Source organism: Arachis stenosperma, chromosome 3 (genome assembly GCF_014773155.1).
Source record: "Arachis stenosperma cultivar V10309 chromosome 3, arast.V10309.gnm1.PFL2, whole genome shotgun sequence".
NCBI lineage: Eukaryota > Viridiplantae > Streptophyta > Magnoliopsida > Fabales > Fabaceae > Arachis > Arachis stenosperma.
This window is the reverse complement of record NC_080379.1, coordinates 131831695-131843869: the sequence shown is the minus strand read 5'-3', so window position 1 is coordinate 131843869 and position 12175 is coordinate 131831695. Positions and strand designations below refer to the sequence as shown.

The 12175-nt window shown below is 37.8% G+C and overlaps 1 long non-coding RNA gene across 2 annotated transcripts; it reads left to right on the top strand.

Annotated features, from left to right (window-relative positions):
* Positions 1-8483: 8483 nt before the first annotated feature.
* On the top strand, positions 8484-11769 carry LOC130969580 (uncharacterized). Of its 2 annotated transcripts, none has more exons than XR_009081881.1 (4): positions 8484-9046; positions 9474-9584; positions 10339-10615; positions 11040-11769. It is a non-coding gene; the product is annotated as an uncharacterized LOC130969580 (long non-coding RNA). The 2 variants fall into 2 exon arrangements; XR_009081880.1 differs by having other exon boundaries at positions 9310-9584.
* Positions 11770-12175: the final 406 nt, after the last annotated feature.

Sequence of the window (12175 nt, the reverse complement as noted above, 5' to 3'; positions counted from 1 at the left end):
TCTGAAAAAGAAGCTTATGATCTTAAGAACCCTGCAATGGCAGAGGTGAATTACATGGGTGAACCCTATGGAAACACTTATAATTTCTTATGGAGAAATCATCCAAATTTCTCATGGAAGGATCAACAAAAGCCTCAACAAGGCTTTAATAATGGTGGAAGAAACAGGTTTAGCAATAGCAAACCTTTTCCATCATCTTCTCAGCAACAGACAGAGAATTATAAGCAGAACCCCTCTAGCTTAGCAAACATAGTCTCTGATCTATCTAAGGCCACTTTAAGTTTCATGAGTGAAACAAGGTCCTCCATTAAAAATTTGGAGGCACAAGTGGGTCAGCTGAGTAAGAAAATCACTGAAACTCCTCCTAATACTCTCCCAAGCAATACAGAAGAGAATCTAAAAAGAGAGTGCAAGGGCATTGATATAATCAAAATGGTTGAATCCAAAGAGGAAGGGGAGGACGTGAACCCCAATGAGGAAGACCTCATGGAACGTCTCCCAGACAGAAAAGAGTTTCCTATTGAGGACCTAAAGGAATCTGAGGCTCATATAGAGACCATAGAGATTCCATTAAACTTCCTTCTGCCATTTATGAGCTCTGAAAACTATTCTTCCTCTGAAGAGGATGAGGATGTAATTGAAGAGCAAGTTGCTCAATATCTAGGAGCCATCATGAAGCTGAATGCCAAGTTGTTTGGTAATGAGACTTGGAAAGGTGAACCTCCCTGGAAACGAAAGAAAACTTCCATCTCCAAATTTAACTCAGACGTAGCTCGCTTCTTTTGGGGTGTGAAGCCGTGTCAAACCAAACTACCCAACAAGCATTAGCTCTCCCTAAAAAGGAGGTGATCCAGCCGCACCTTCCAGTACGGCTACCTTGTTACGACTTCACTCCAGTCACTAGCCCTGCCTTCGGCATCCCCCTCCTTACGGTTAAGGTAACGACTTCGGGCATGGCCAGCTCCCATAGTGTGACGGGCGGTGTGTACAAGGGCTCATTAGTGAACTAGATACATGGGTTCAGTAAACTCTACCTCAAAAGAAACAAGATCCTGGTAAATTCTTAATATCCTGTACCATAGGTACCATGACCTTTGAAAAGGCTCTATGTGACCTGGGGTCAGGTATAAATCTTATGTCACTCTCTGTAATGGAGAAGCTGGGGATCTTTGAGATACAAGCTGCAAGAGTCTCATTAGAGATGGCAGACAAGTCAATAAAACAAGCTTATGGATTAGTAGAGGACGTGTTGGTAAAGGTTAAAGGCCTTTACATCCCTGCTGATTTCATAATCTTAGACATTGGGAAGGATGAAAATGAATCCATCATTCTTGGAAGACCCTTCCTAGCCACAGCAAAAGATGTGATTGATGTTGACTGAGGTGAACTAGTCCTTCAATTGAATGGGGACTACCTTGTGTTTAAAGCTCAAGGTTATCCTTCTGTAAACATAGAAAAGAGGCACGATAAGCTTCTCTCAATACAGAGTCAAACAAAGCCCCCACAATCAAACTCTAAGTTTGGTGTTGGGAGGCCACAACCAAACTCTAAGTTTGGTGTTGAACCCCCACATTCAAACTCTAAGTTTGGTGTTGGGAGGTTCCAACAATGCTCTGAACATCTATGAAGCTCCATGAGAGCTCACTATCATGCTATTGACATTAAAGAAGTGCTTATTGGGACGCAACCCAATTTTTATTTATATATTTCTATTGTTCTTTTATGTTTTATTAGGTTTATGATCATGTGGAGTCACAAAACAATTGCAAAAATTAAAAACAGAATCAAAAACAGCAGAAGAAAAAGCACACCCTGGAGAAAGAGCTGTCTGGCATTTAAACGCCAGAAACAAGCATCTGTCTGGCGTTCAACGCCAGAAACAAGCACCAAGCTGGCGTTTAACGCCAAAAACAAGCATCAGGCTAGCGTTAAACGCCAGAAATAGGCTATATTTGGGCGTTTAACACCAGAAACAAGCTGCAGTCTGGCGTTAAACGCCAGGATTACATACAAAGGGCGTTTTACACGCCTAAAAGGTGTAGGGATGAGAAATCCTTGACACCTTGGTGCACGAAATCTTAATCTCAATATCAAAATCAAAATTTCTTATGATCTCGTACCACTAACCAGCAAGTGCACTGGGTCGTCCAAGTAATACCTTACGTGAGTAAGGGTCGATCCCACGGAGATTATTGGTTTGAAGCAAGCTATATTTATTTTATTAATCTTAGTCAGGATGCCAACAACAGTGTTTTTCAAGTTTAGTGAAGAAAGGGAAAAGGGCATAAAATAAATACTTGTTATGCAGTAATGAAGAATATGTTGTGGTTTTGGAGATGCTTTGTCCTTTGAACTTCAACTCTTCCTTGAAATCCTTCAACACACGCAAGGTTCCTTCCATGGCAAGCTCTATGTAGGGTGTCACCGTTGTCAATGGCTACTTCCCATCCTCTCAGTGAAAATGGTCCAAATGCTCTGTCATAGCACGGCTAATCATCTGTCGGTTCTTAATTAGGTTGGAATAGAATCCATTGATTCTTTTGCGTCTGTCACTAACGCCCAGCCTTCAGGAGTTTGAAGCTCGTCACGGTCATTCAATCCCAGAATCCTACTCGGAATACCACAGACAAGGTTTAGACTTTCCGGATTCTCATGAATGCCGCCATCAATCCGGCTTATACCACGAAGATTCTGATTAAGAAATCTAAGAGATACTCATTCAATCTGACGTAGAACGGAGGTGGTTGTCAGGCACACATTCATGGATTGAGGAAGGTGATGAGTGTCACGGATCATCACCTTCTCCATAATTAAGCGCGAATGAACATCTTAGATAAGAACAAGCGTGTTTGAATGGAAAATAAAGGAATTGTATTAATTCATCGAGACGCTGCAGAGCTCCTCACCCCCAACAATGGAGTTTAGAGACTCATGCCGTCAAAAAGTATGTAATTCAGATCTGAAAATGTCATGAGGTACAAAATAATTCTCTAAAAGTTGTTTAAATAGTAAACTAGTAACCTAGGTTTACAGAATATGAGTGAACTAAGATAATTGGTGCAGAAATCCACTTCTGGGGCCCACTTGGTGTGTGCTGGGGCTGAGACTAAAGCTATCCACGAGTAGAGGCTTTTCTTGGAGTTGAACTCCAAGTTATGACGTGTTTTGGGCGTTCAACTCCGGATCATGACGTGTTTCTGGCGTTTAACTCCAGACAACAGCATGTACTTGGCGTTCAACGCCAAGTTACGTCATCTATCTTCGCGCAAAGTATGGACTATTATATATTGCTGGAAAGCCCTGGATGTCTACTTTCCAACGCCGTTGAGAGCGCGCCAATTGGACTTCTGTAGCTCCAGAAAATCCATTTCGAGTGCAGGGAGGTCAGGATCCAACAGCATCAGCAGTCCTTTTTCAGCCTAACTCAGATTTTTGCTTAGCTCCCTCAATTTCAGCCAGAAAATACCTGAAATCACAGAAAAATACACAAACTCATAGTAAAGTCCAGAAATATGATTTTTGCCTAAAAACTAATAACATTTAACTAAAAACTAATTAAAACATGCTAAAATCTACAAGAAATTACCCCCAAAAAGCGTATAAAATATCCGCTCATCACACCTCAAGATCTGTGGACCTCACAGGATCACCTCAGGATCTGTGGACCCACAGGATCCCCACCTACCCCACTTCTCTCTTCTTCACTCTCACACAACACTACCATCTCTTCCCCCCTTGGCCGAAACCCACACCTCTCTCCCTCTTCTCCATATCTTCTTCTTCTATTCTTTCTTCTTTTGCTCGAGGGTGAGTAACATTCTAAGTTTGTGTGGTAAAAGCATAGATTTTTGTTTTTTCATAACCATTTATGGCACCTAAGGCCAGAGAAGCCTCTAGAAAGAGGAAAGGGAAAACAAAAGCTTCCACCTCTGAGTCATGGGAGATGGAGAGATTCATCTCAAGGGTCCATAGCTCAGTAGTAGAGCATTTGACTGCACATCAAGAGAGCCCACTCATGGACCTTAACAAGAGCATGAGGAATTCCCTCATCAAGAAATCCCTGAGATACCTCAAGGGATACATTTTCCTCTACACAATTATTGGGAGCAACTAAGGATAGGAGCACCAAAATCACTAGGGATCAAGCAACAGAGGCAAGAAAGAGACATAGAGGAGCTCAAGAGCACCTTTGGTTCTTCAAGAGGAAGACGCTACCCTCACTAAGGTGGACTCATTCCTTAATCTCCTTGCTCTTATTTTTTTGTTTTCCGGTTTTTGAGCTTCATGTTTGTCTATGTTTGTGTCTTTATTACATGATCATTAGTGTCTAGTGTCTATGTCTTAAGGCTACAAATAATTCCATGAATCCTTCACCTTTCTTAAATGAAAAATATTTTTAATACAAAAGAACAAGAAGTACATGATTTTCGAATTCATCCTTGAAATTAGTTTAATTATATTGATGTGGTGATAATACTTTTTGTTTTCTGAACGAATGCTTGAACAATGCATATTTTATATTTAGTTGTTTATGAATGTTAAAATTGTTGGCTCTTGAAAGAATGATGAACAGGAGAAATGTTATTGACAATCTGAAAAATCATAAAATTGATTCTTGAAGCAAGAAAAAGCAGTGAAGAACAAAGCTTGCAAAAAAAATAGCGAAAAAAAATTTTTAAGAAAGAAAAAGAAAAAGCAAGCAGAAAAAGCCAATAGCCCTTAAAACCAAAAGGCAAGGGTAAAAAGGATCCAAGGCTTTGAGCATCAATGGATAGGAGGGCCCAAGGAAATAAAATCCAGGCCTAAGCGGCTAAATCAAGTTGTCCCTAACCATGTGCTTGTGGCATGCAGGTCCAAGTGAAAAGCTTGAGATTGAGTGGTTAAAGTCATGATCCAAAGCAAAAAGAGTATGCTTAAGAGCTCTGGACACCTCTAACTGGGGACTTTAGCAAAGCCGAGTCACAATCTGAAAAGGTTCACCCAGTCATGTGTCTGTGGCATTTATGTATCCAGTGGTAATACTAGAAAACAAAGTGCTTAGGGCCACGGCCAAGACTCATAAAAGTAGCTGTATTCAAGAATCAACATACTTAACTAGAAGAATCAATAACACTATCTGAACTCTGAGTTCCTATGGATGCCAATCATTCTAAACTTCCAAGGATAAAGTGAGATGCCAAAACTGTTCAGAAGCAAAAAGCTACAAGTCCCGCGCATCTAATTAGAACTAATATTCATTGAATTTTGAGATTTATAGTATATTATCTTCTTTTTATCCTATTTGATTTTCAGTTCCTTGGAAACAAGCAACAATTTAAGTTTGGTGTTGTGATGAGCGGATAATTTATACGCGTTTTGGCATTATTTTTAGGTTGTTTATAGTAAGATCTAGCTACTTTTAGAGATATTTTTATTAGTAAATTCACATTTCTGGACTTTACTATGAGTTTGTGTGTTTTTCTGTGATTTCAGGTATTTTCTGACTGAAATTGAGGGACCTGAGCAAAAATCTGATTCAGGCTGAAAAAGGACTGCTGATGTTGTTGGATTCTGACCTCCCTACACTCGAAATGAATTTTCTGGAGTTACAGAACTCCAAATGGCGCGCTCTTAATTGCATTGAAAAGTAGACATCCAGGGCTTCCCAGCAATATATAATGGTCCATACTTTATTCGAGTTTAGACGATGTAAATTTGCATTCAACGCCAGTTCCATGCTGCATCTTGGAGTAAAACGCCAAAAACACGTCACAAACCAGAGTTAAACGCCAAAAACATGTTACAACTTGGCGTTTAACCCGAAGAGAAGCCTCTGCACGTGTAAAGCTCAAGCTCAGCCTAAGCACACACCAAAGTGGGCCCCGGAAGTGGATTTCTGCACTTAGACTTATTTCTGTAAACCCTAGTAGCTAGTTTAGTATAAATAGAACTTTTTACTATTGTACTAAGCGTCTTATTTTTGGATTATCTTTTGATCCTTTGATCACGTTTTGGAGGCTGGCCTCTCGGCCATGCCTGGACCTTTATCACTTATGTATTTTTAACGGTGGAGTTTCTACACACCATAGATTAAGGAGTGGAGCTCTGCTGTTCCTCAAGTATTAATGCAAAGTACTATTGTTCTTCTATTCAATTCATGCTTATTCTTATTCTAAGATATTTGCAGTACTTCAACATGATGAATGTGATGATCCATGACACTCATCATCATTCTCACCTATGAACGCGTGCCTGACAACCACTTCCGTTCTACCCTAGATCGAGCGCGTATCTCTTAGCCTCCATTCCGAAAGATCGAAGTCTTCGTGGTATAAGCTAGAATTATTGGCGGCCATTCCTAAGATCCAAAAAGTCTAAACCTTGTCTGTGGTATTCCGAGTAGGATCTGAGATGGGATGACTGTGACGAGCTTCAAACTCACGAGTGTTGGGCGTAGTGACAGACGCAAAAGAATCACTGGATTCTATTCTGACATGATCGAGAACCGACAGATGATTAGCCGTGCTGTGACAAAGCATTTGGACCATTTTCACTGAGAGAATGGGAAGTAGCCATTGACAACGGTGATGCCCTAGATACAGCTTGCCATTAAAAGGAGTAAGAATGATTGGATGAAAGTAGTAAGAAAGCAGAGATTCAGAAGGAACAAAGTATCTCCATACACTTATCTGAAATTTCCACCAATGATTTACATAAGTATCTCTATCTCTATTTTATGCTTTATTTATCTTTATATTCAAAAACCATTATAACCATTTAAATCTGCCTAACTGAGATTTACAAGATGACCATAGCTTGCTTCATACCAACAATCTCTGTGGGATCGACCCTTACTCACGTAAGGTTTATTACTTGGACAACCCAGTGCACTTGCTGGTTAGTTGTGCGAAGTTGTGACAAAGTGTGATTCACATTTGAGAGCTCCAAGTCTTTGGCGCCATTGTTGATGATCACAATTTTGTGCACCATACACCATTAAGACAATTTGTCATTTGCTATATGACACGTTCATAGTTCAAAAATGATTAAAACCATCACTTTCCAAACCAAGCCTCAAGTTGCGAAGTTCTTTTGAAAAGTTTGGATACCGATTGTCCAGGTTCTTCCATGTTTGACCATCACCAGGATGCCTTATCCAACCGCCTTTCAAACGCTGATCATGCCACCTTAATGCCTCTGCTGTGTTTGGGCACATAAAAACCCTTTTAAGCCTTGGAATTAAAGAAAAGTATCTTAAGGTTTTCGCAGCAATCTTATGTACTTTCTTCAAAAGCACAAAGTCATCTTTGTTGTCATTCGTAGTATGAGTCTCATTATATCGAGACTCTCTACAGATATGGCAAACTGAATCATTTATATACTCATTCCGATACAACATGTAGTCATTAGGACATGCATCGATATTTTCATAGTTAAGACCAAGTCTTTAACCATATTCTAATCTTTATTAAAAGAAGTGGGAATGTTCAAATTAGGTATAGCTTCTTTCAATAACTCCAAGAAGGAGGTAAAAGATGTGTTACTCCAACCATGTAGACACTTCAAGTGGTAGAGACTAATGATAAACAATAATCTCGAAAATCCAGTAGTACAATTTGGAAACAATTATAGATCTGCTTTGTCTACCCACTTATAAAATATCTTCGCATCCTCATTCAACCTATTGTTCCCCTCTTCAAAATTTGTCATATCCCCAAATGCATGACGTAACAACCCGTAAATATGATCAAAGCCGCCTCGATCATCCATATCACATCCTACAACTATTGGAATTATTGGTTCGTTCCCCATGATTAATACATCTTTTATAATCTTCGACAAACCTGTAGCAAATAAGATGCTCATATACGTCATCTTGTTCATGCCAATAAGTGTTTCCACACTTTGCACACAACACTGGATTTGTTTTTCAACCAGTTGTCCAATTAAGAAGGCAAAGTCTAAAAGTTTTTAACATTGTCTATATACTTGTTCTCAAATCTTGGTGAATCAATCCAATCTTTTGACGAATATGATTAAACCTAAGAATGTAAATATATGAACTCACTAAACATAATCTAATAGGTCAATTATAGTCAAAATCTAGCTAGCATATCTCCGCTTACTACCTAAATAAATGGAAGAAAAAATATTTTATATGACAAGTATGATATTAACTTATTGCTTAATTTCTTCATTTTGAGATGCCATATGAAGTTGTTATAAATAGACCACAACAACTAGTCAACTCCTTTTGTCTTTATCAGTACAAAAAATTATCTTTTATATAAAAAAATTCAAGAAAAGGTAAAGAACATTCAAGAGAAGCTAAACAAAATAATTAATTAACAAATATTAAACCTAAATTAAATAAAATACATGACAACAATCATATATCAATTTCTAAAAATACCTAATACAAAAATTTCATTTAAACATACATTAAAACAATAATAATAAGGTATTAAAATGGCAACAATCAAGTATTCTATACAAATTTTAATTACACTACAAGAAACACGGAAGATAGAGGCGACAAATTGCCTACGATTTTTCCATGAGCTGCAAATTGGCAAGATAGCTGTGATTGGCATCCGATCTCTTCAATGTGTTGCAGAATCGGATGGATTAGCGTCGAATCCATGAAGCACCACCACCAACCCCAAACCTTTATCATATACTTGGTGGTTGTGTTACCTAATTTGATCAAATTACCCAAAAGAAAAACAAGAACATGCGAAAGGAGAGTGGAAGCGTGCAAACCCCTGTTCTCTGCTCCGCCGTGTGCCGCTGTGTCACCCTGGAATCACGTGGCTGCCGACCCATCCTCCTCTCACCGCCATCGACCGTTTCCCTCTACTCTACAGTGCGTGAAACCCCTAATCCCTCCTCCACGGTGTGCGAAACCCACCCCTGTTCTCTGCCCCACCGTGTGCGTCTGTGCCATCTTTCAATCGCGTGGTTGCCCAGACATCCTCCTCTCACCGTCCTCGACCGTACCCCTCTCCTCCACCCCTTACTCCCTCCTCTATTGTGCGCGATATGAGCTATCGTGGCCTCTTCCTTGGTTCGTTCTTCCATCCAATTTGTTCCCTATTTTCATCAAAATTTTCTATATCTTCTCGGTTAAGATTATGCTTTCCGGTTAATTTGATTTAGATTTTGTCTATATCTTCTATTAATTCAAGTTAATTGTTGCTGTATAGAGTTAAAGGATTTAAAGGTACCACTATTGTGTTTTTGGGTTGGTCTGATGGAATCGAAACAGTTCTCTGTGTTGTTTTAATAATTGATATAAAGTATTGACATGTACCCTTTACCGTTCAACAGCTCCAATTGATGGGTTTCCACTTTCAAATATTTAATAGCTGAGCTGTGGAATTGTGAATGGTGTAGAGGGACGAATTTTTTTACTCAAAAATCATCTAACAATTTCTCTTATTATGGAAAAATAATATGTGATGACAAGTGATGTGACTAGGATTGTTGTGCAGATCGTGGTTAAGAGTCAAGTTTTGGCTGGTGGAATGGCTTGGAAACTTTTAAAAATGGTCTTAAGGGTGGTGTACACTTTGTTAAGGCTGACCAGGTTGCAGATATTGCTGGTAATACATGTTCCCTCTGAGATCACTACCCAAAATGAACCTTTTTTGGTTCTCATTTGAATTTATATGCGTGTGGCTTTTGATATGACAATCTCAGTTGATTCATTCCAATATTATGGTCTTGATTTAGAGTTGAGTTCATTGAGGATGGATGTGCATAGTGGTATTATTGTTTTGTAGTTGTTGTAGTTATTGGCAATGTTATTATTTTGATTAAGGTGCTTGGGCATATACTTGTTATCAAACAAACTGGTGCTCAGGAAAAACCAGTTAACAAGGTTTGAATTACAAGCATAATACAAATCAGCATGTGTTCTAGTTTGCGCTGAAAGAAAAATTTTAATGAATTAATACTTGCATTATAACTTGATTGCTTGTGAATTGCGTGTCTCCCGTAGGAACTGCTTGCCAAACCATCATTTGAAGTACATTTTGGTTGTGCTTGTAACTTGGATTCTGCAATTGATAAAGATGATATCTAATTGTATATTATTCACCATGAATTGTTTGAAGGTTTTCTGCCAGGTTTCCTTGATGTTGTTGTGATTTCAATTATTGCTAATTGGACAGTCGATACCATTTTCTATAAACTCAATAATCTGCATCTGTGATTAATCCTTTCTAGTCAGATTCATTGTAACTACCTTAATTTTTGATGCTATATCTTAATTAGGAAGGCATGCTAGCTTTACATTAAATTCTCTTTTAATCTGTTAATGGATAATTCCTAAACCTTTCATGAATCTGCTTGCAGAAAATTTATTATCCAAATAATCACAGGATATCTTCCCAGTCTTATTCTTCAATTGTCTCTGAAAGCAGTACCTCCTATCATGGGATTCCTTACCTCCATGCAAGGTTACATCTCACATAGTGATATAGAAAGTAGTGCATGCAACAAAGTGATATGGTTCATAGTATGGAATGTCTTTCTTGCAACTGTCTTTTCTGGGTCATTTATATCCTTGCTATCTGTCATCCTTGATCCAAAGCACATTCCTGAGAGGTTGGCAGTTGCTATTCCAGTACAGGTTAGACAATATCTATTGGGTTATAGACGGCATTAAACAATGCTTTGTGTCGGATAAAGCAATCTAGTGTTAGGATAACTATGTCTTTTGGCATCATGTAATGAAACATCATGATGAATTATGTCTCAAACGTTATACTTCTTTTCTCATCCTGAGTGAGTGAGTGAATCAGAAAATATAATTTTTTTTAATAAATTGAAAACTTAATAATCTACTTAATCAGGCAAACCCTTTGAAACAAAAATCTTTAATCTAACAGACCAAGATGCCTAAACTTGACTGCCAAGTGACCTCTTCAAATATTAAAATCACTCTTTATAAATCTTAGTATTATTGATAAAAAATTGCATACGAAGTTACCAACTTTCATTGTGTTTTTTTTATTTCTCTGTTTTTAATGCCATAAATCTTTGTTTTATTGTAGGCATTTTTTTTCATACTTATGTTGTCACATTAGGATGGACAAGTGTGACATCAGAGCTCTTTCGGATAATTTCTCTACTTAGCAGTTTGATTACAAGGCCCTTCTCAAGTCCTGATGATGAATTTGAAGTACCATATCTTCCTTTACACAGGGATGTTCCAAGGGTCCTTTTCTTTGGACTTCTTGGTATCACATATTTCTTCCTAGCTCCACTAATTTTACCATTCCTATTAGCCTATCTCTGTCTCGCATACATCATTTATCGAAACCAGGTCAGCATTTCTTTGTATGCTTATATTATCTATCTACTTCTGGAAGGAAGGTTCTTTTATCTTTATTTTCTATCATACATGACAATTATCAATTATGTCTTGCTTTGGATAGTAAGTAGGGATAGTTATGATTTTTGAAATATTGAGTAGCCTACTTCCAATGTATGAAGAGTTAGATATAAAACCATTATTAAGAAGGACAGAGAAGACCAAAATGATCCAAGAATGGCTGAATTTTACAAGAAGTTGGTAATTGCTTATAAAGACCCTGCTTTGCTGCCATTTCAATACACTTCAAACACTAATGATCTATTCGATCCCCTATTATCTTAAGTTCAACACTGAGGCACAATATTCATTCATTTATGTCCAGTTGTATAGGCTGTTCCTCTATGTGATGCGAAATTAATTACTATTTCTTAGAACAGTGGAATGCAAGTGTGCCATTGTGTGCAAAACTGCAAATAGAGTTGTTGTGAATTAGAGTTAGCAATATTTGTCTAATCTTCATTTGTTACATTTAGAAATATGCAGAATTTGTATGGTTGATGAGTTCCTTGCTCAGAAGGATTCAAATTCACAAATTCTTAACTAATAATAGGTTCACTAATGTGATTTTTTAGCTTTAACAAGATAAATCTTATAAAAGCTGCATAAATTAGTGAAAAAAGTATACATGTATATGCCAGCAATTTTCATCTCTTGACAATGATATTTATGGATGTAATACAGTGGCATCAGCCTTCTCAGATAATTAATACTTGTGGTGTCTGATTTTTTTTTAATATTTTTTTAGCCAAAGTTGCATATTTAGAGCACATAGTTTCTTATACTGTATGTTATGTATATGATATATGTTGCCTT